Below are 22,770 nucleotides of genomic sequence, written 5' to 3'. Positions count from 1 at the left end.
TTATCTTGTCTTTTCATACAGAGATTTTTTTAAAGTGGCTTAGGAAATAGACATCAAAGATATAAACTACACTTCCCAGCTATAACTAGTTTAACAATTGAAGGGAAGAATTCTGGTATTTTCACTTAGGGTAATCAGTAAGAGTGATCACCAAGGAAGCTAGCTTTCATTTACATTTTTAGTGTTGCAAATTCTTTCGTTTATCCCGTGACTTTCAAAGAAAATGGGGGTGGAAGAGCCTCACCTAGTCACATTGAGTGTCACAGTTCACACCAATGGATTCTCAGTTTTTTTAGGGTAAAGGTGAAGGAAGGGGCAACACTTAGGTTATGGTGGTTTGAAAGAACCTGCATTGTCTTCTAAAACCAAATGAAAATGCAAACCACAGTGGAATCTGCAAGGAATCTCTGCAGAAAGACCAAAACTGTTTCCACAGCACTGCTCTGCAAAACAGATTCTTCAGGAAGTTAATTGTATATAATCATCATATATAGCATTATGATGTGGTAAATTTGAACCAACAGCTCTTAATTCCTCAGAGCCATTCACATCCATGTCCACAAAATTGGAAAGACTTTTTATTTTTTTATTTTTTTTCTTAATAAGATCCTGTTTTTGGTAGGGCACTTGGAGGGATCACATGAGTGAAAACTGCACCAATGCCGCTAACATTCCTCCTCACCTGTTTTTCAATCTTTTATTGTGCTGTTAACAGGCTACGTTCCTCCTCTAGTAAATGAAAATATCTTTAAGCCATATTTGTTTACATTATTATCAAAAGTTATTTTATTTTATTTTATTTTTTTGTGGTTCGCGGGCCTCTCACTGCTGTGGACTCTCCCGTTGCGAAGCACAGGCTCCGGACGCACAGGCTCAGCGGCCATGGCTCACGGGCCCAGCCGCTCCGCGGCATGTGGGATCTTCCCGGACCAGGGCACGAACCCGCGTGCCCTGCATCGGCAGGCGGACTCTCAACCACTGCGCCACCAGGGAAGCCCTCAAAAGTTTTTTACTAGGGCTTTTTCAGATTTGGTTTTTATTTTATTGATGATGGTTTAAACAATTTAAGAGATGAAGTTAGTTTTAAAAATTTAATGTATATTTTAGCTTCTCTGTATTAGGGAATATGGAAAGGGGAATATCAACATTCCTTCTCTGAAAAAATGCCTTTGAAATGTAGGCACGTGCTTCATTTGTATGACTTTTGCTAACCTATTTTTTCTAGTTTGTTTTATAGCCCTTTCACTGATGTTGATGGATTTTCTGTAGCTCTTATGGAGCCAGGGAGGCAGATGAGTGCTCTTAACCTTCTAGTGGAATCTTAAGCTGCTAAAATTTGCAATCTTCAAGCCAGTTCTTTAGGTACTTTTGTGGTCAGTGCCTTTAAAGCAGAGGGTACTTCCCTAAAACAGTTCAGAAAAATTTTTAAAGGGACAATTTTAGCTCGAGTGCAAAATCCTTGCTTCTAGTAATAGTGAATCTACCATGGTAAGTATTTTGGCAAACTGTCCCCTAAAAATCTGTAGACTATTGCATAGAACCAGGATGCAAGCCTTAGCTTTCATGAGACACTGCTGAAAAGTAATTAACAGTGATCTGAAAACTTAGAATGCCTAAGTATGCAAAGAATAGGTTGCAACTACTGAAGAGCTATTTTTATGCACAGAAATCTCATATTCCATTCTAAACGCAATACTTCTTAAAAACCAAGTAAATAATTTCTTAGAGTACATTTTAAAAAATACATGGTAAGGAACACATTACTGAGCTTTAGTGTCAACGAAACGAGTTGAATTCCAGGGTCTGTCAATCCTCTGGACAGGGCCACTACTGTGTTAGTTTTCTAAACTGTAAGCAACAGTAACTAAATATCATAGGGTCTTTGACAGTTAAAAGGATTACAAACTGCACAAGGATAGGGACTCTCTCTTTTGTAAACCTTCCATGAAAATAATAGGCAATCAAATATTCTTGAATAAATGAAGTCACAACACTTAATGAATGCTTATTAAATTTCACTTTAAATATATACCAGGGACTTCCCTGGTGGTCCAGTGGTTAAGAATATGCCTTCCAGTGCAGGGGATGTGGGTTCAATCCCTGGTCGGGGAACTAAGATCCCACACGCTGCAACTACTGAACCTGCACGCTCGCCCGCAATGAAGATCCATTACTGCCAAGATAAAAACAAACAAACAAACAAACAAACATATACCAGTATTTGTTCATGGATTCCTGAATTTATAAGGTGATGCTTTGACATTTCCACATTCCTCATAGGGGTCTACTTTTTGTTACAAATAGATTTAGTTAACGCTGTCATACACTTTCCATTATTTGTGGGAGTGGTTTTACAGGAATTTCCTAAAGTGCCTGTTAGAAAGACAAATGCTAGTCCCTAGAAGAGGCCCAAAAATCTGTATTTAAAAGCCTCCTACAAGAGATTCTTCTGTAGATGGTATGAGTACCATATTTTAAGAAGTCTGGAAGAAAATGTTCAAACTTTTGGCCTTTTTCTTCCATGTGAACCATCTTCTAGCCAAACTGATCAGTCTCCTGAACTAGAAGACCTTTGTCTGGGACAGAAACCCAAATTTCCATGAATACAGAAAAACTGCAGCACTTCCCAATGGACCAAAAGATTACTCATTACACCTCAACTCTTACCATTGTTTCTTTACTGTTTTAAGGATTGTTAAAACATCTGGCTGCTGGGTTGAAATGAACTCTTCAAATGTACGACATAAATACTTCACAAGTGTTAAATAAGCGTGTGGTTCAGTCCCTAAAAGAGTCATACTTATTTTTTTGAACAGCTACTTACAAAATAATCTAAATCACTGGAATTATAAATCATGGAGCTGCTCGTGATTCAAAGGCAAGGCACAGCCATGATACTGCATATGTAACAGTCTCCCATAAATACAAAAATACATCTTTATAAATATAGGAAAACATAGTAACATATCTTGTTAAAGGACAATAGCTTTTAGTTCTTTAGAGAAGTATGCCTGAAACTCCATAACTGAAGCCATGGTTATATTTATAACCACTTTAGGGAGGATGTTGCCCACTGCCTAACATCTGTAGGACAGTTAGGGTATTTCTGCAAAGCATTCATAATTTGTGTAGTTTCATCAGCTGGGTCTCTGTGCATTTACTGATGTTCTTTCCAGAGGCCTTATTAATTCTCCTTGTTGTAAGTGTTCAAAAGCCTTCATGACAACAGGTTTCTCAAAATTATAAACAGAATGGGCCCTCCTTTGAACAAACTTCTGAAACTCATTATAAACCATTTGAAAATTAAAGGGCTCCTCTTCATAGATGTCATTTAAATGTTTCATTGCTATGATAAGACAGATTTCCAAGACCGACAGACCATGTACAATATTTGCTTTAGAGTCCACGCTACACAGCTGGTTTGCCTCCATCAGATCTGCTGCAGTCATAAATGGTTGTGATGGTGTTACGCGATTTAAAGCAAGCCTCAATAGCATGTGTGATGACCACAGGTTTTTGCTGACATTGAAATGCTTCTGCAGCACTTCTTGCACACTTCTATCTTCTGAGAGACTCTGAACCTTCTCATTCCACTTCTCAGTGAAAATCTTGTCTGGAAATACTGCAGATAGAGATAATTGTTCTTTAAATATTTTAAGATACTGTGGAAAACCAAATGAATTCATTAAGTGTATCTGCCAGTGGGAAAATCGTGACTTCACTCTTTTTTCTAAGAGTTCCAAAATATCCAATCTGCGTGTAAGACCAATAACTGCTACTGGAGTCTGTGCAAACTGAGAAATGTCAAAAAGATTATAGAGGAGTGTTTGGTTTTTATGATGAGCAAAAAGATCAAATTCATCTAATATGAAGATCGCTGGGCAACTACTAGTCCAGTCACCTTTTTTTAAAGCTTCCAGAAGAAATGAAAGGTTTTCAGCAAAGCTTCCAAAAACTTTATCTCCAACTACAGTTTCCAGATTTAACTGCCTTTAGGGCAATTTTATCATCGATCTGCAGCAGTCCATTTAAGTGAACTTGTAATACATTTTCACTCCCTCTTCTACTTCTATTAGTTCTTTCAAAGCATGGTTTATTAACATAGTCTTTCCTGATCCTCGGGGTCCAATAATGAGAGCAGAGTTACTTTCTTCATGGATAGCAGTTCTTTTCAGCAGCTCAATTAAGTGTTTATATTGTACTTGTACTCCAAATAGGTTACTATGTGGACTCTGATGACAAAATCTTTCATGTAAAATTCTTTGTACCCGCGAAGGTATTCTGCTTGTATTAAGTTGTTACTCTTTGATTTACGACTGCTCATTTCAACAAATTGAAATCTAGGGCAGAGCAGGATTCTGGGGACAGCGGGAATCCCTTCACAGGCTCCTCTCTCCGCGTACTCTGCTCTGCCTCACCTGCTGCCGCTGCCAGCGGTACACCCATACTCCCTTTACCATGGCTCTCATGGAGCTGAGCCAGCTGGCTGAGCAGCCCCTTGAGGGCCTCTGAAAGCAGTGCTGAAGTACAGACTCCAAGGGTCTTATGCACGAGGTGGAAAGAGTCTCGGGATGTACCTGGAGGGGAGGAAGCCAGTCGGGCATTATAAATACTCCAGGGCCTCGGAGTAGGATGGCAAAGGACAACCAGGGCCATTCCAAAGGCAGGGCTGATAGGCTCACTGTTAATTTGAGCTGCTACTACATTCATGTTTAGGAATTTTTTTTTTTTTTAATTAGGAAGATGAATCTCTACCTCTTAAAAACTGTTAGTTGTCATGCCCTGGCTGGTGCTGTTAATATACAGCTGAGACTGGAGGCCATAAATTTGAAGATGATGAGCTGTTGCCAACAAACTTCCCTCTTACAATAAAAAATTTTTTAAAAAAGACACGCTCCCCCCATGCCAGATTTGTTTGTCTGAGACTTGTCTCTGTAGGTATCCCAGGGGCTCCCATGGAAGCTGGCCTGGGATGGTGGGGAGACAAGGGAAGGGACAGAGTGGGTCAGTCTGAGTTGGGACTGGCCTGTGCTTGCCTCCCGGTGCATGTGCTGTGTCAGGGCCTACATCTGGGCTTAAAATGCTATTAATTTGTCAACATACTGACCCCCTTTTCAAGTTTCATTGTTCTGTTGTTTTAACTATAAAAATGACACTTTTTATAAAACCAGTTTCTGTGATCTGGAGCAGGGTTCTCAAACTTTTATGTGCATCAAAATCATCTGGCCCCCACCTCTAGAGAGTCTGATTCAGTGGCCCTGGGGTGGGGCCTGAGAATTTGCATTTCTAACAAGTTTCCAGATATTGCTGCCATGGCTGATCTGGCAACCACCCTTTGAGAACCATTGATCTAGAAGATACGAGGAAATGAACACCATCTTCAATCTTACCACTCAGAACCATTGTTAACATTTGAAATGTAGTGAATATATATTTATGTATATGGACAAAGTTTTAAAAGCAAAGATGGTTCTGTGCTATACATATTATTGCTTTTTAAAAAAAAAAACTTTTTTTTTTTTGGCTGTACCTTGCAGCATGTGGAACTTCCCCCACCAGGGATTGAACCTGCACCCCCTGCAGTGGAAACACGGAATCTTAACCACTGGACCGCCAGGGAAGTCCAAAACAAACTTTAAATTTTAGAGTCATTTTAGACTTACAGATAAGCTGCAGAGATAGAGAGTTCCCATATACCGTTCACCCAGTTTCTCTTATTGTTAATGTCTTATATTATTGTGGTAAATTTGTCACAACTAAGGAACCAACAGTGGTACATTACTGTTAACTCCACACTATTTTTGCTTTTAATGAAAATATTCCTTTTAATGTTTTTTTCATGATAAGATTCAAGTATCAGAACTGCATAGTAACGAAGGAAAAGACCTCTTTACTCCTCCCATCTCATTACCTATATATTTCAGAGTATTTTTCTGTGCACTTGTATACCCATGTAATCACACAGACACACACCTTTTTTTTTTTCATTTAATGTCTTGAAAGTTTTTTTTTTATCAGTATATCTAGATCTGTCCCATTGTGTTTCAATGGATAGCACACATTGTTGGTATCCTTTTTTTTTTTTTTTTTTTTTTTTTTTTTTGTGGTACGCGGGCCTCTCACTGTTGTGGTCTCTCCCTTTGCGGAGCACAGGCTCCGGACGCGCAGGCCCAGCGGCCCTGGCTCACGGGCCCAGCCACTCCGCGGCATGTGGGATCCTCCCGGACCGGGGCACGAACCCGTGTCCCCTGCATCGGCAGGCGGATTCTCAACCACTGCGCCACCAGGGAAGCCCTGTTTGGTATCCTTTTAAAACTTAATAATATCTTATCAGTTTCCAGAATTTAAATCTAGTGGATGAAAGGTGAGGTCTGGCATACCTCCCTTTTATCTTGCATTGGAGGTTAGACATTATTTGCCTGCCTCTGTGGAGTACTTAGCATGTTCCAGGCGCTGCCAAGCCTTTAGCATACATTATCTAACACACTTATCAAAACAACCTTACGAAACAGGTATCATTATTGTCCTTATTAACAGATGAGGAAACAGGGTCAGGGAGGTTAAGCGAGCAAAACCCTTTGACGACTTTCTAGCTGAAGCAGGCTCTCTGGCGTTTTGAGTGTCGTGAGCCACTCAGTTTAGTGTGACCATGGCGTGTTTGTTCAGCTTTCCTGTGTGCCACACCCAGTGCTAGAATATGAAGGTGAAGGATGTCGTTAAGGGACTTGGGCTAGTTGGGAGGACATGCATGTAAACAAATAATTATAGGCTAAGAATTACACTGGAGGTTTAAAATTACTGGTGGGGTTTTGACACCTTGAAAAAAATCCACTGGAGGAGGGGATGTGTGCTTGGAACTGTTGCATTGCAGAGGTGCAGAGGGAAATGCAGCATCAGACTTGGCAATCTGACCTGAGTTCGAAGTCTAGTGTTACTTTTCAGCTGAGTGACCCTAGGTAAGGCATTTAACCTCTCTGAGTTTTTGTTATGAGTATCTTAAAAAATACTTCTTATGGTTGTAAGATTAAGTAGATACATAGTAAGAGCTAGCTATTGTTATGCTTAATAAATACACAAATATATATTAAGTATTTTGTATATTTAGTGGGCTTAATAAATATAAATGTGTAATCTCTGCCACATCAATTGCTGAGTGGAAACTTGGAGGACTTCCCTGGCGGTCCAGTGGTTGGGACTCAGCGCTTCCACTGCAGGGGGCACGGGTTTGATCCCTGGTTGGGGAACTAGGATCATGCATGCTACGTGGTGCGGCCTAAATTTAAAAAAAAAAAAAAAATCCTTGGAAAGTTCTAGACAGAAATAAGTAAGGAGCCAAATCTCACAGTCTTTTTTATCTCTCGAGACCAAATTCTGAAGGCCTCCCGGGACGCCTCATGCCCCCATCTTGCCTTCTCTTTTTTGTTGTTGTTGGGGGTAGGAGTTTATTAATTAATTAATTAATTAATTTTTGCTGTGTTGGGTCTTCGTTTCTGTGCGAGGGCTTTTTCTAATTGTGGCAAGCGGGGGCCACTCTTCATCGTGGTGCGCAGGCCTATCTCCATCGCGGCCTCTCTTGTTGCGGAGCACAGGCTCCAGACGCACAGGCTCAGCAGTTGTGGCTCACGGGCCCAGTTGCTCCGCGGCATGTGGGATCCTCCCAAACCAGGGCTCGAACCCATGTCCCCTGCATTAGCAGGCGGATTCTCAACCACTGCGCCACCAGGGAAGCCCCTTGCCTTCTCTTGATGGGCCTCGCTCTTGGCACTTACCCCTCACTCCCACGTGCATTTTATTCTTTTCTGCCTTCTCTCTTCTGTGTAACTGCAGTCTCTTTGAAGGGCAGGATCTCTGCCTTTCATTCTTGTGTCCCCTGCAGTTAAATGGAAACACGTTGAACATCAGTTGCAGAACCAGGTGCTTTAGGAGGGGAGGGGCACGCTCTCCTTGCCAAGATGGTCGAGCTTAAAAAGGATAGTCTTGGAAGAGTTTTTTCATCTCTCTCAACCATTCTTCCCCCCTGGGTTTTTCAAACGTTGGCCTTTTACACCCAAACTTGAGTTTTTAACATGGATGGGTCACTCAACATTTTGTTCAAGATTTTTAATGAACTGTATCTTAATATGTGAGTAGTCTGTGTTATGAGTTAACTTAATCCTCGGATCTTTCACTGGGAAGAAAGATTTATGTTGATATTCCCCGCCCCCCAACTTAGAAAAGCAGAAGAAAACTTCAGCAGGCCTGTGTCTTGTGTAGCCAGGACAATTCCGACCAGACTGCCACAGGTTAGATAAAATGCCTTTTGCCTTTTTCCTTTCCTACTTATGCTTGGGGTAAAGAATCTTCTGGCAAAGATTCTGGACCAGCAAAGCTGGAATAATATTGTAAAGAAGTTTTGGTTGAAGATGAAACTAAGTGATTTGAAGGAAAGAGTAGCTTCTTTGCTGTGTAATGGCTTGGAGAAGTTTCTAAGTTTGTCCTGGGGGATTGGCAGTTAAAACATGGTCCATGTCAACCTGAACTGTCTAAATAGTAATCTTGAGAAGAAATAAGGCAGTGTTATTTTTTTTTTCCTTTCCCTTGAATATTGGCTGAACCCCACACGTTGGCTGGAAAGTGGGCTTGACTTGAGTATGTGAAAATCCACTTTCCTAGATCCAAAGAGCAGGACTCCCATTTCTGAAGGATAGTAACAGAGAGCCAGACGAGGTTTCTGCCGTTTTTTGTTTTTTTGTGTTTTTTTTGAAGGAGTTTGCTCCCCCTAAGAGAGCCAACTATTCAGAAAACTTAATCACAGGTTCTTCCTCCATTCAGACTTAATCTGGTCATTCAGAGGCCCTTTCCCTCCCCTTCAGAGGCTGCTGGCACCTGACCTGGGGCCACAGAGGTCTTCCTCGGGGACTTTGGAAGGCTGAGAGGGCAGGAGTAAGTTTGATTCTTTGGGTTAGGGGGTTGGGTTGGGTCTCTTAAACTTAATCTCTAGTTGTGAACTGTAAGGGAGACCAACCATCAGAGACCAACTCCCCTTTATCATTTACCATTGCAGCCAGAAGCTTCTAACGGTTTCAGCCAAAAATATTTATGAAAATGACCCAGTATAACAAAAATGTATTTAACTGAGGTTGTTCATTTTATGGACAGTTGTTCCTTTTCAGGCACTTGAATCACCCTCATGAATTCCTTTTTTTTTTTTTCCCTCCTCGTTTTCTGTCTTCAGTTCTCTAACATGTTCAGTGACAGTGGAAGGTACTCGAGAAGTCTTTCTTCATATAAATAAGTGCCTACATCTCTTCTCATACTTCTCTTTTCTTTTTAAAAAATATTTATTGGAGTATAGTTGATTTACAATGTTGTGTTAGTTTCTGCTGTATAGCAAAGTGAATCAGTTATACATATACATATATCTACTCTTTTTTAGATTCTTTTCCTATATAGGCCATTACAGAGTACTGTACTTCTCTCTTTTCTTGACACTACAAAACAAAACAAAACAAAAACCCCACAAGAATAGAAGTAGGGTTCTGAGAAGTCCTGTGTTGGTGGCAGCATTGGCAGCTGAGGAAGAAAGTGATGAGACCCTGGCATGCTGATTAGGAGCACTCACTTGTTTACTAGCTGGGTGGCAATAAAAGGTGTGTGGAGTACTGCAGATTTATTTTTGTTGATTTGAATTCAGAGTTTATTTCATTTTTATTTTTTTAATTTCATGTTTACTCTTTTCCACTTGGCAGAGGACAAATATAGATAAAGTCTTGGCCTATTGAAAGAGCCATTTAAATTTGTTTGATTTTTGTTTTTAACACAGCACATTTTATATCCACAAAATGTGGTGAAGACAGAGCCATTCATAAAAACAGATTGCACAAGTCTGTGACTTCTGAGTGTTTACCCTGGAAGAAATCACCCGTGCCATTTTAGCTTTGCCCTTTCACATGAGATATGGTTCTGTGATTGAGTTTCAGGGCTGAACCCTTTGTGTGTGTACATCTAGCCCCATGAACCGCTCACCTGTTTCAGGAAATCATTTTGAGCAAAATGATACCTTCTTTGAGAGTCTGAGCACTTTCTCAGTAGAGCCATGTGATACAGACACAGAGAGCAGGGTGAGGACATACAGATGTGTACACCTGCCTGTGGGCCTGACTTCTGTGAAAACCCACCAAAACCAACAGACTGTTCTTTGGGAGCAATTTGTTTCAGAACTTTCATATAGCACATCAAGCCATTTAGTAGCAGCCAGAAACGAAGACGAAGCTTTAGCCCCTCTCCTTGTCCCTAGACCTTTATGGTTGTAGCCCATGACAACCAAGAACTTAAGCTTGGGAGTTGGGAGATCTGGCTTCCAGATGAGCTGGGGGAATGTCCCAAGGTCTGTCTTCATTCGGAGTGAAGGAATGGGACTTGATTCTTTTTTTTTTTTTTTTTTTTTTTTTTTTTGCAGTACGCGGGCCTCTCACTGTTGTGGCCTCTCCCGTTGCAGAGCACAGGCTCCGGACGCGCAGGCTCAGCGGCCATGGCTCACGGGCCTAGCCGCTCCGTGGCATGTGGGATCTTCCCGGACCGGGGCACGAACCCGTGTCCCCTGCATCGGCAGGTGGACTCTTAACCACTGCGCCACCAGGGAAGCCCGGGACTTGATTCTTTAGCGGTCTCTTCCCCCGGAGTCCTGTGTGATTTCTGTGCACCAGTGCTACATCTGGGGTTGGAGAGCTCAAATGCAAAAGGGACTATTTGAGATGTCCACTTAGGGGCTGTGAAGCTGGTCGACTCTTGTGCTTTTTACCTGGAAAAATGAGGGCAGCTTCTACCCAAATTAAAGGCCGCCCTGAGATTCCCCTATTTAGATTCTGTGGACAAGTGGTAGGTCTACTCTTCTTTGTGGCTGCTGTTGCTGTATTGGGAAGGGGGCATTTGGACCAAGGATTTAGAGATTTTTCTGCCGGAAGATGATCACATTTGTACTGAGATGGTGCTTAAAGCTGATACTTGCCGTTTTATCACTAATGGCTGTGTTTCTCTTTCCGTAGCCGTGGGTTTTATCTGGCCGTCTCTCAGGTACGCTGACAGTTTTGACTAGCGCTTAAAAAGGCAAGTTCAGGAAATGCTATTTTCTGTGTTTCTTCTTTCCCTACTTTCCCCCTTGTTGAGCAGTACAAAACTGCCAGGTTTTATGTTCCACTGGGCAGTTGCTTCTGGTCTGATGTTTTTCTCTCCCCTTCTTCCTCCTCCTCCTGTGTCCCCTCCCCCGGAGACGCCCCTCCCGCATCCGTGCTCTGCTCGAGGGGAGCTGTACCTTTGTGGTTCTTCTGCAGCTGCCGGACTTTGATGGGGACATGCTTGCTGCCTCTACACTTGCTTCCCGTAGCAACCGGCTCTTTGAAGATGACCTCTTGCTGTTTGCCTGTTGTCTCTTGTGTTGGATTATAGATGAGAGATTTACCAGGCTGGGAGTAGGAGCCTGCTGTTAGCACATTTCTTTTAGGGTTCCCAGCGTCCCTCAGCCTGTGCTTTCTCTTTCCAGAATATGAGGTTTTGTGGGGGTGGGGTTGTGGAGGGGATATTTGTGCTGAATCAAACACAGTTTTGAGTGTGTAGGATAGCCCTAGTTGTGAGATAATGTGGAAATAGTTGCTGCAGTGATTCCTTACTGAAGCTATTTGGTTTACTTTTCATTTTTATTATAATGTGATTAACACTCATTAGGAGGGGAGGGCACTTTTTGGCCCCCCACTCCCCCCAGGTGTTGGCACTAAACTTGCTTCCCCATATAATCTGAGTGCTGGGAATTGCCGAAGTACCTAAATCTCCACACACTTGAACACTCGTGTTTTCCCCCAAAGCATCAAGTTTTCTCTTTCTTTTTTTTTTTTGTGGTACGCGGGCCTCTCACTGTTGTGGCCTCTCCCGTTGTGGAGCACAGGCTCAGCGGCCATGGCTCACGGGCCTAGCTGCTCCGCAGCATGTGGGATCTTCCCGGACCGGGGCACGAACCCGTGTCCCCTGCATCGGCAAGCCGGCTCTCAACCACTGCACCAGCACGGAAGCCCCAAGTTTTCTCTTTCTTTACAGCAGCAGAATCCCCTCACATGTGGCCCCTGTCTTGCTTGGACAGCCCCTGATATGCTGTGCACAGCTAGTGTGTGGATTTCTGTTCAGCTCTGTGAACTTGCCTTGGACAGAATGAGGACATTGTGGAACAGCAAGGATTCCAGAGGAACCCTGGATTAAAACAAAAACTAGCCTTTTTTTTAAACCTATCCAGTGACAATGGCTAAAATAACAGTAGTGCCCATTTTAGTAAAAAGGTACAAGAAAATAGACATTTTTATGCACTGCTGGTAGGAGAGTTGTTTGTAGCAGCGTATGTATCAAGAGCCTTAAAAATATTCATACTCCTTGACTCCACAGTTTTTCTTCTAGGAATTTATCCTAAAAAACAAAAAAACAAAATCAGAGGTGCATATCAAGATTTTTGTGTGAGGATGTTCACTAATATGTTATTTATGTAAAAATTGCCAACAATGAGAATATCTGGCTGGCAAAGTGATAGTACCTTTGTTCATATAGTAGAGTGCTTTGCAGACATTAAAATTGTTTGAGAGTATTTAATGTCAAAGGAAAATGCTCATAAATGGAAAAAAAAGCAGAATATAATAATGTAGTATAGGGAATTCCCTGGCAGTCCAGTAGTTAGGGCTCTGTGCTTCCACTGCAGGGGGTATGGGTTTGATCCCTGGTTGTGGAACTAAGATCCCTCATGCTGTGAGGTGCAGCGAAAAAAGTGTAGTATATCATATGATCCTACTTTCTTTTAATTAAAAAATAAGAAAAATTGTATGGCATACATAGAAAAAGACTATAATGAAATACTACCTCTCAATTTTTTCTCTGGTAATGAGATTTTGGGGTGTGTTAATTTTCTTCATATTCCGAGTTCTTCAATGATCAGATAATTACTTTTATAAGCTGAGGAATTTAAAAAATTGATTCCCTACTGATTAACCCACAAAGTACATTGATAATATTTTCTTTTAAAGCTAAGTATTTTTTAAATAGGTGAACCAAGATAATGCATCTGTTCTTTGTTTTTTGTCATTAGAATGTGCTTGTGTTCTTTTGTTTTTGTTTTTTTTAAAATTGATGCCACCATCATTCTTTGTGTGAGAAAAATGGCTTTGCAGCTTTAAGAAGTTGCGGTTTTATCCGAAAGGAAGTTTTATCCCTTAGCAGGAATTCAATAAAATAATATATCATCTTTTGTAATCATGATATGATGCCTGACTTCAAAGTGACTTATAGTTTATGGGCATTGGTGTTTGGATTGGTTGTTTTTGGCAAAGTCCAGCTGGACTGTCCATTTGTTAAAGGTGGATGCATGGCAGTGGGCTTTGGAAGCCCTTCTGTTTGTTAGTGGTTGAAATCACTAGTTATGGACCTTACCTTTATTTGGAAATATTTGTGATTTGGGGGAAGAATGAGAAGTATTCGCAGGTGATGGTTCTATGAGCAGGTTATCTAGGGGCATCAGGGTGGTGGGAGAGCGTTTGGGGGACCGGAGTTTGGGTTTCATTTGTGTTTGACAATAGCCAATGGTGGCTGATGGTAGGAAGTTCTGCACTGTCTGTTAAGGTGAACTTGACTATGAGGTTGGTTGAGTTACTCAGCTATGCTACAACCCTTATGCTTCTTCATCCCTCACTGTCACCAATTACTTGGGAGGCTCATAAACCTGGGAGGAAGAGAAATATAGCAGTCATTTCTTGGGAAGGCATTGAGAGGCAAGTCTAGAATGCTGGGATATGGGTAAAACTAGCTTCTGTTGGGTTCATCTTGTGGGAGGGACTGGTGAAGTTAGGGTTGGCTCTCCTGAGAGGGTTTAGTTTTTTAATACTCTCTTCTATTTTTTTTTTCTCTCTTCTATTTTGAATCCTTTAAATAGGCGCATGTGGCAGTCCACAGGTGTCTAGATGGAGTTTTCTTTTAACTGGTATCCTGTTATTAACCATAGATTACTGAATAACGTTACATTGTATGGACACCACATTTTGTTTATCCATTCATCAGTTGATGATCATTTGGGTTGTTTCCACTCTTTGGTTATTATAAACAGTGCTGCTGTGAACATTCATGTTCACATCCTTGTGTGGACATGTTTTCATTTCTGTTGGGTGTAAACGTACCAGTAGAATTGCTAGGTCATACGTTAACTCCGTGTTTCATATTTTCAGGAACTACTAGACTATTTTCCAAGTGATTGTACCATTTTACATTCTTATCAGCAGTGCATGAGGGTTCCAATTTCTCTCTGTCCTCATCAACACTTGTTGTCTGTTTTTTTGATTTTAGTCATCCTAGTAGATGTGAAGTAGTACCTCGTGTTCTGATTACATTTCTCTGGGGCTAATGATGTTAAGCATCTTTCCGTATGCTTATTGGTCATTTGTATATCTTATTTGGAAAAATGTCTACTCAGATCCTTTGTCCACTTAAATTGGGTAATTCTTTTTTTTTATTATTATTATTGTATGAGTTCTTAACGCTCATAAAGTTTTTTTAAAAAAATATTTATTTAGGCTGCACTGGGTCTTAGTTGCAACACGCATGCTCCTTAGATGTGGCATGTGGACTTACTGGTTGTGGCATGCAGACTCTTAGTTGTGGCATGCATGTGGGATCTAGTTCCCCAGCCAGGAATGAACCTGGGCCCCCTGCATTGGGAGCGCAGAGTCTTACCCACTGGACCACAAGGGAAGTCCCTCATGAAGTATTAAGGTGCACAAAGAGATTTTCTTGATATCCCAGTCTTTTTTGTGTGTGCATGGTATGCAGGCCTCTCACTGTTGTGGCCTCTCCCGTTGTGGAGCACAGGCTCCAGACACGCAGGCTCAGCGGCCATGGCTCACGGGCCCAGCCGCTCCGCGGCATGTGGGATCTTCCCGGACCGGGGCACAAACCTGCGTCCCCTGCATCGGCAGGCGGACTCTCAACCACTGCGCCACCAGGGAAGCCCCAAGAGATTTTCTTTATGTGGGTTGTATCTACTGATATTTGCCAGGTGAGAAATTAAAACAAAAACTTTAAAAATATTTAATTTAAAAATATGCTTTAAAATGATAATAAACCCATTACATGTTAACATAACTAACATTTTTTATGAAACAGTATTATGCTTTGGAAAGTATAGTGAAGAGTGGTCTTTTTAATATTTTTATCTCTTTAATATCTGGCTTAATAGAAGATAGTTGGATTCTCACATCTACTTCTGTACCCAGTTTGTTTTGATATGCTTTGGTTGAAGTATATGAAGAAAATCTGGCCTTACACAGATGTGTAGTTGGAAAAGGAAGAAGTATTTTATTCGTTTCTTAAGATAATTGTGGATATCTTTGATACTATATCAAAACTCAGCAAGCGGTAGTTTCTTGAAGGTTAATTGTAATGTGGAACCTGAAGCCATATAGATGAACTCTTCATACTCTTTTACGTTGAAATCCATTGGTCTTGCTTGCACTTTGAATGGGTCTGTTACTAATGAATGATTTTGTATTATCGTGCATTGGTTATTTAGAAAATACTGATTCAATGAGTCATACGGCTCTTTCAAATGCTGACACATTTATTATATAGTATTAAAAACTTTTGTTAATATCCTCATCATCCTCAATAGGAAAATCTTTAAGTAGTATTGGGATTCTGTCAAGTACATGGTGGTAGATAAAAATTTCCTCAAATTCTAATTTTGCTTGGAAGCTCAAATTTTATTGTTGGCAACAAATATTGTCAATTGTTTTCCTTGAAGTGGCAGCCTCACTTCGTTTGTGAGAAAATGTCTGACCTATACTTATCTGTATAAACATACTTTGTCAGTTATTCTTTTAAGTAAAAATGGTGTCCCATAAAAAAGTGGCTAGTTCAGTTTGTAGCTCACAATTGCACAAGTACTTTATCATGAAGTAACCATGTGCTTTGGTATGCAGCAGAAGTGCTCTATGCATACTTCCTTTGTCACACAGAATATTAAAAAGTGTGTACTCAGGAGTTGGGAGCTAATAAAATAAAAAATAATAAAATAAAAATAGTTTTTATTCATCAGTGTTCTTCATCAGCTTTTGCTTCATCAGCATTCTTAAGGAAACTCCTTTTTCTGATTGCAAGTATACAGTAGTCAGGAGTGCAATCTGGCGCCATTGCCTTGATTCACTCGACAGTATTATCCCACTGTTATATTTACACAATCAGTGGAAATGTCAGCACAATGTAAAAGGCAGTTGTTGTCTTAGTATTATTACAAATATGGTATTGCCCTCGCAGATTCTCTTAAAAGGTTTAAGGACCACCCCCACTGCCGCCCCCACCAGGAGCTTATAGAGTGGACTTTGAGAACCCATGGGCTAGATGACATTTAATGGAAATTGGGGTGAAATTGTTTTGAAGGCACTTGCCTCTCTGTTATCTCAGATGTTAGCACACATTTGAATGATGATAGTGACAGTGTTTGTGTGTGTGTATGTGTGTGTGTGTGCATGCATGTATTATGCACCTTGTAGTTGGACATTCTTCCTAGTCTTCAGCAATATTCAGAATCACAAAGCTGTTACCACTGAGGCTCCTTTGAAAATAAAATGCCTTCCCATTTTCTTTTCTTTTTTTTCTTCCAAGAAAAGCCCTCTCTTCATCACCCACCTTTGCCAGATGTGATGTTTCCTTGTTTCATGTTTTGAGTTTGAGAAAGCAGGGGCCCTTTAGGGCCTTCCTGCATATGTCTGTTTCTCAGGACACTCCTTACTCTGAAAACCCTAGATGGGTGTCGAGCTCAAGCCCAGGCCAGTGGCTGGCAATGACCTGATCTTGCCATGTAAATCCTCACTGAATGGCATGAGACTCAAAGTTAGCAGTTCACGGAATTGTAAGGTGAGCCCCGTTTCCCAGCCAATTATGACCTGATCTAAAGCCATAGCTGGGCCATTAATGTATTTTGGGCCTTGTCCTCTTTTATATCTTGCCAAACTCGGAGAGTCTACTGTATAGCTCCTGGCAACAGGCCTCTGCCAAAACTGTTTATGAATGTATCATTTTACACCTCATTTTTCCTGTTTCCCCTTGTGATGGCACTTTGCCTGTGTTTCTCTCCCACATCTTTCTGCCCACTTAAATAATTATTCATTTAACTTATTCCTGCATTGTGATACAGACTTTTGGCTTCTGCAGTTACTTATTGTGCAAGAGATGCTAAAGAATGAAAATGCTAATTTCTTACAGGACCCTTTCTTTCTCAACTACCAGTGATTCTCCAAGGGCCTTCTTATGGGGTTGAATTATGTCCCTTCCCCCAAATTCATGTGTTGAAGTTTTAACCCCCAGAACCTCAGAATGTGACCATTTTTGGAGATAGATTCTTTACAGAGGTAATCAAGTTAAAATGAGATCATTAGGGTGGGTCCTGATCAAATATGGCTGGTGTCCTTATAAAATGGGGAAATCTGGACACAGACACGAACACAGGGAGAACCATGTGAAGATGGGAAGCAGTGATGGGGTGATGATTCTACAAACCACGCAACGCCAAAGATTGCCAGCAGCCCCCCCAGAAGCGAAGGGAGAGGTGGGAACAGATTCTCCCTCAGCCCTCAGACACCTTAATCTCTGACTTCTGGACTCCTGCACTGTGAGACAGTGCATTGGCGTTGAAGCCACCCAGTCTGTGGCATTTGTTAGGACAGCCCTAGGACACTGATCCTGGTTTCAAGGCTGACTGCTCTCCCTCGTGGCCACGTGGTTCTGTTATTCACCTTGGACCTTTGTTCCATAGGTCACACCATGGATGGTCTCCCAGGGTGACCTGTGCCGCCCCCTGTGTGAGGGTCCTGCTCAGAGCAATGCTCCCTTAGTGCTCACACTGATGAGAAATGCAAGGTTGAGGATGGCATCTTCTGGAAGGATGGAGAGAGATGGTATTGGACCCCGAGGCAAGCAGCTTCATGCATCTGCACCCATCCTTTCCCTGGCACTGATGAGAGATGTTGAAATCTGCCTGGCCTCCTCTTGCTCCCCTTTCCTGCGGAGCAAGGAGTGTTGAGCCAGAATGGGTACATTTGGCTTTATTTTCTCCAAGTGCTTTCTCCCTGGGACCCTCCTGCGGGTTCCCAGCTGACCGCCTGTTTGCACCACACTGCAAGGAGAGGTGGCCAAGAAAAGCGAGCTGCTGGAATGCTCAGGGCCCCAAAACATTGCTCTTCGTGGTAGTTTGGTTCTTGCCAGGATGTCCTTGTAAAACTTTTATGAAGATGTTGTTGTACTTGCATTGGAGGTTGAAAATTGCTGTTAACTTTGCTAAGTCCCGTGTCCCCCAGGAATTTGGGCCACTGAGGAAATGCCTCCGGCCCTCCCTTCTGGACAGGCGCTGCGCTGTGGCAGCTGCCTGCGCAGAAAGTTGAGCTGGATGGATGGATTAAGGGACATCAGCTAGGCCTTTGTTTAAAAATATTTAAAATATGTTTGAACCTCCCTTTATCAACAAAGAACAGTTCCTTTCGGCAGAGAGAAGTTTTTCATTTCCATGTTTTTTTTGCGATTTTGTTTGGTCCTTTTGTATATTCGTGACTTTGGAAAAGTGTTCCCATTCACATTTTGAAAGCCGAGTACAAAAGGCGCTGCATAATGTTCTATTTTGCTTAAGGGAAAAGAGCAGTTTACTTCTATTAAGAACATAATGTTTATGAAGATAATCTTCTCTGGCTTGAGTTAATTTTTTCTGGTGCTGAGCTTTGACGATTAAAAAAAAAAGAACATGTTTGAGACTGTGTGTATTTTAAACTTCTCTGGAATTAGGAGTTAATGGAGGCATATCAGTAATGAGAATGAGCTTTGCAAGTTACAAAGAAATAAAAATGAAAGAGGTTCCCATGTTGGGGTCTGTGCTGCTCTTAGAACCAGGAGTATTAACCAGCTCAGAGTCCTTGGCTATTAAGGTATTTTGAGTTAAATGTCAGAATAAAGTATTTTCCTAAAATAAGATCCAGTTTTTTCCTTGCCTTCCTGCGTGATGATCCCAGTTTTGTGTATCAGGTTTCTGCTTAACTTCAGATCTTCTCTGGGCATTTGCCCAGAGTTATTAGAAACCTGAGCTCCTTCTCTACATATGTGCAGGAAGGGCCAGCATGTTGCACAACTCTAGGGGCCCCATTCATCTGAGTAGATGAGACCAGGGTGTGAAGGGTGCCGGCTGGAGCCGGCTGCATGCAGCCCTGAGTGCAGGTGCCGACAGGAAAAGCATGGTGGGTGGGGGCCCCTGCTTTTGAGATCATTTATTACATAATTACTTTTAGAAACAGACCCTGGGCATAACCTTTGATATTCTGTGCCCTTGATGAACCAAGTCATTCATCTCAAGAAGTATTTGGCCAACCCTGGCTTATGGCTTTTGCCCTCCAGCCACTAGCTTAGCCACAGCTTGACAGGGGTGAGGCCACAGCTTGTGAAAGATCAATCCAGAGAATTATCAGTTGTCTCTTAAGGTTGTCCTGAAATTGCTTGCAGGCCAGCCCTGAAGTTTAGGAACAGAACGTACTTGGATTTCTCCTTTTTATACCTTTCGCCTGCAAGTATTCCTTCCTGTCCTTCAATTGATCCTGGAATCCAAGTGAAGAAAATGAAAGGGGCTTTAGGTAAACATTCTAGAATATTTCAAAGGTTTCAGGGTTTTGGATTGAGGTTAGGGATGCGCCGCCCACGACCGAGGTTCCACTCTGCCCTGAAAGGAATTCTCTCTAGTAAGTCACGTTTCAGCCGTTAATCAGACATTTAACAAATGGCTGGTGCAGCTATTAGATTGAATCCTTTGAACTTGCCATTTTTGTAAGTCAGAAATAGTTAAGTATGGCAATTTCCCATGGTCCTACCCAGAGTTCTCTGGAGAGGCTCAGCAGAGCAGAGAGCTGGGACCCACATGCCTGGTGCTGGGCTGGGCTTCTCACCTCGGCACCACCTGTGTGTGACATTGGGCAGGTCACTGCCCCCATCGTTCTGCAGTTTGCTGCTCTGAAGACAGGCATGATGCGGTACCTCGTCGTGGGGTTTAAAGGTTAAATACTCTTCAGTTCTGTAAAGCACTTAGAGCAGGGCCTGGCACACAGCCTGCTCTGTGTGCTCTTGTTATATAATGTAGTCATTCTTGTAACACCTTCACAGTTCCTCCCATATCTGTGTGCCACAGTCATTTAATATTTCTCTTTAAAGTGACTATAATTCTAAAAACTGAAATGACTTATTTTGTTGATTCTTAGGTGGTTTGCTTTTTATGTGTCTTATCATTTCTGACATTGGAATGTCTTAAAATCCATTGTGTGTCCTTGTTTAATTTTTTCCTTGCCGCTCAAAGATGTTTGGTTGATGGTGTCTTAGCTTTGGTGAAAAAGGAGATTTTATCAAGAATTTGTGCTTATCTCTTCTAATTCATGGTAAAATGAACATATGTATATTTATGTATATGAACATAAAACATATGTTTTAAAAAGTCCACCTGTCCACCACCTAGAATCCTCTGTGGATTTACTTAAGGGTGGGTTGATAGAAAGGACTTCCTGGGGCCTCCCTGGTGGTGCAGTGGTTAAGAATCCGCCTGCTAATGCAGGGGACACGGGTTCAAGCCCTGGTCCGGGAAGATCCCACATGCCATGGAGCAACTAAGCCCATGCGCCACAACTAGTGAGCCTGCTCTCTAGAGCCCGTGAGCCACAACTACTGAGCCTGCATGTCACAACTACTGAAGCCCATGCGCCTAGAGCCTGTGCTTCTCAACAAGAGAAACCACCACAATGAGAAGCCCGCGCACCGCAATGAAGAGTAAGTAGCCCCTGCTCGCCGCAACTAGAGAAAGCCCACGTGCAGCAACGAACACCCACCACAGCCAAAAATTAATTAATTAATTAATTAATTTTAAAAAAAGAAAGGACTTCCTGTACTAAACATGGCTTGGAAACCCGCAATAAGCCATCATTCCATTTGCCCCACTGACCGCCTGCTGCAGCCCTAAAGGCTGGGCAGGATGGGGTGCAAAGGGTTCTCTTCATCCCTGGGACAGGAGAAGCACGTTGGCCCACCTGGCTGATGGGTGGTGGCTCTGTTCATTGTTGGAGCATATCATGTACCACAGAGATGGTCAAAGACAGGGATGTCTGCCTTGGCCAATAGTGCCTTCAAGTAAAGGGGTGTGTTCTCTGCCGGCTGCTTTCTGGGATAGAAATGGACTGGTAAATTGATGTGGGAGGCCAACCCTGAAATACAAGGGACCGGACAGGTGTGTAGTACAGATAAGGTGGGGAGGGGTGAGGGATAGTTCCTGCTAATACCTGTAGATCTTCCTGTTAGCCCGAAGTATCTGATGACATATTTTAGATTTTCTGAGCAGCCTTTGATTTCTGTTTCCTTGATTTTTTTTTTTCTTTTTTTAGCAGCAGCTTCTTGCATTGGATGAAATCCTGAGCTTCCTAGAAACAAAGAGACCTCCTGACTCTTCTTTCCTTCCCTTTTCTGGGGCTGGTGTTTTCTTCATGACTGAGTGTGTAGCATGGAGAATTGGGGGAAGCTGATTTTGCCTTTTCTCCTCCAGGAAGAGAGGCATGTCTACAAAGCATGGGGCCTATCTTTCAGTCCTTTGAAGTCATCTGCTCTGACTGAGACCATTTCCCCACTAGCTTCTTGAACCTTGAGCTGAGCAAAAAATTACTTAATCGCCCCCAAAGCAGTACGTGAGGTGCGTGCGGAGGACTTTATGCATTCCTGCTTTAACTTTGTCTGCCAGAGAGCTGAGAACTGAGTACGGCACTCCTGCTTCTTAGACCTCTGGGCATCACAGGCCTCCTGTGTGGGGGGGGTCTCAATGCCTTCAGGTCTGGGGGATGAATAGTCCCAGAAGGCTTTGGAATTATGCTGGGTCTGTTCTGGAGGAAAAATAGGGCCTAACAGCCATGACTGCTTTTCACCCCAGAGTGTATTTAGCCCTGAGGGTCTCAGCAGCCAAGTGGGGTCCAGGGGCGCCAGGAGTCCCGAGTGGCACTTCCCCCTCCCAGCACATCTTGATTTGTTAAGAAGGAAGATTTGAGTTAGCTCTAGAATGGTAATATGCATACTGGGCAGACCACAGGGCTTTTTGTTCAAGGCTGTCTGCATTTGGAAGAGAATTGTAGAGCAGTGTAGATTTGTGTGTAGTGTCTTTGGTTTATGACAGTTTTTGGTTTATTACAGTGTTATGGTCTGGAGCCAGGACAGTGCTTTCCAAATTCCATCTTTGGAGCCAGGACAGTGCTTTCCAAATTCTGTCTTTGTCGAGGGGCTTTGCAGTTCTGAGATTCTGCTCTGTTGGCACCGGTTACAAGATAAGACTGACAGTCACAGAATTCCAAGCCGATTATTATCTGGAGTCCCTCCAGCGTGGGATCCTTGGTCTGACTCTTCACTGTGTCACTCACAGCACCTGTCACAGTGCATGACACCCAGAGGGTGCTCAGCAAATTTAGTGAACAGGTTTATGTATATTTTTAAAATAAATTTATTTTATTTATTTTTGGTTGCATTGGGTCTTCGTTGCTGAGCATGGGCTTTCTCTAGTTGTGGTGAGTGGGGGCTACTCTTCATTGTGGTGCGCAGGCTTCTCAGTGTGGTGGCTTCTCTTGTTGCGGAGCATGGGCTCTAGGCACGTGGGCTTCAGTAATTGTGGCACATGGGCTCAGTAGTTGTGGCTTGTGGGCTCTAGAGCACAGGCTCAGTAGTTGTGGT

At 42.4% G+C, this 22,770-nt stretch overlaps 1 protein-coding gene and 1 pseudogene across 1 annotated transcript in view; one reads left to right on the top strand and one right to left on the bottom strand.

Annotated features, from left to right (window-relative positions):
* The window catches only part of ZNRF3 (zinc and ring finger 3), a 150,109-nt gene that overhangs the window by 46,354 nt on the left and 80,985 nt on the right, over nucleotides 1-22,770 (top strand). The window lies entirely within an intron of this gene.
* On the bottom strand, nucleotides 3,044-4,324 carry LOC131742432 (origin recognition complex subunit 4 pseudogene; annotated as a pseudogene).

The sequence above is a fragment of the Kogia breviceps genome, chromosome 15 (genome assembly GCF_026419965.1).
Source record: "Kogia breviceps isolate mKogBre1 chromosome 15, mKogBre1 haplotype 1, whole genome shotgun sequence".
In the NCBI taxonomy this organism is placed as follows: domain Eukaryota; kingdom Metazoa; phylum Chordata; class Mammalia; order Artiodactyla; family Physeteridae; genus Kogia; species Kogia breviceps.
This window is presented reverse-complemented; position numbering and strand designations above follow the sequence as displayed.